Source organism: Aotus nancymaae, unplaced genomic scaffold, assembly GCF_030222135.1.
Source record: "Aotus nancymaae isolate 86718 unplaced genomic scaffold, 86718_ANA_hifiasm-v0.15.2.pri h1tg000039l, whole genome shotgun sequence".
NCBI classification, from domain to species: domain Eukaryota; kingdom Metazoa; phylum Chordata; class Mammalia; order Primates; family Aotidae; genus Aotus; species Aotus nancymaae.
The window spans coordinates 11,815,341-11,816,893 of NW_026988453.1; the positions used below are offsets into that span (position 1 = coordinate 11,815,341).

General features: G+C 30.6%; 1 pseudogene; it reads right to left on the reverse strand.

Annotated features, from left to right (window-relative positions):
- Positions 1–804: 804 nt before the first annotated feature.
- On the reverse strand, positions 805–940 carry LOC135268235 (U2 spliceosomal RNA; annotated as a pseudogene).
- Positions 941–1,553: the final 613 nt, after the last annotated feature.

The window sequence follows — 1,553 nt, forward strand, 5'->3', positions numbered from 1 at the left end:
GTATGTTCACGTCTTTCATCCTTTTTTTTTCTTTTGAATTATTTGTGTTTTTGTTAAAGGCTTATGTGAACTCACTTTACATTACAGAAATTGGTCCTCTGTCCATAAGATTTTAAAGTATTTTTTAAGAGTTTATCACAAACTTTTGATTATGATTATTTTGCCATACATGTATATTTTCTAATTTACTGTAGTTTAGCGTATTAATATTTTCTTTTAACTCCTGAGATTTGTGAAATGGTTAGAAAGACCTTCCACACAGTGAGATTATAATTTGGTTTCTTGGCTTCTTCTGGTGCCTCTATGGTTTCACTTTTTACCCCTAATTCTTTGATCCAGTTTTAATTTTTTCTGGTACGAGACTTAAAGTATGAATTCAACTTAAATTTTTTTCCAGATGGTGATCCAGTTTTCCAACAAAATTTATTGAATAATCCATCTTTTCTCTCTAATATGAAATGAAAATTTATATATACTAAAGTCACATAAGTCTTTTGGCCTGTTTCTAGACTTTCAATTCTGTCCCATTGGCTGCCAGCTTATTCATGTACTGGAACCAAAATTTTATTATTGCAGTATGATAATATATTTTAATATCTGATAATGTATTTCTCACTCCATTTTACATATTTTTAAATTTTGTTCCTTTTCTTTGTTTTTCCATTTTAATTTCAGATTAAGCTTGTATGCTTCCAGAAACAAATCTTATTGACATTTGAATTGCAATCATGTTAAATATAAAAGTTCAGCTTTGGAATAATTGATACAGCCTCATGTTATTGAGTCCTTTTATCTCACCATATGGTATGTCTATCGATTTGTGTAGGTTGTTGCACTTCCTCAGTAGTGTGTGCACACACACACACACACACACACAAATTCTTATTACTAGATATTTTATGTTTTACACTTGATCTTAGCCAAAAGGCTGAGAAGCAATGATATTTTATATTTTAAAAATGAACTGTAAATGGTGTGTTTCCTTCTAGTAGAGCTTTAACTGTTTACTGCTTTTACATAAGAAAGCTATTTTCTTCCTTTCCTTTCACCTCACTGAATTCTGTAACAGTTTTTAGTTATATCATTTGCAAACAGGTAACTTTACAAATTCTGAGTTACGTGCCTCTAATTTCTGCCTTTCGTATGATCCCGTTTGCTGGGACTTCCAGATGATGTTGAATATCACTAGTGATGTAGGCCATTCTTGCTCTATTCCTGAATTTAGCACTTTCTGACTCCTGATGCTTCTAGTGTTTTCTTAATAAGCATAATACTGGCTCTGCAGTTGGGATACATTCTATTATATTAAAGAAATTTAATTTATTTCTATTTTATGGACTCGTCTCTTTTTTCCCCCTTTTTTAAAAAAAGCAAATCTAAAATGTAAAGTGCCTTTCTTCAGTACCTATGAAGAAACTTACCTGATAGTCTCCTTTCCTCCTTAAACATGGTGAAATATGTTAGTATGTTTTTTAAGGACCATTTTTTTTTATTCCTAGAATAAACCCCACTTTGTCAGAATGGTTTATAGTTTTTAATTTATTTAGGATTTT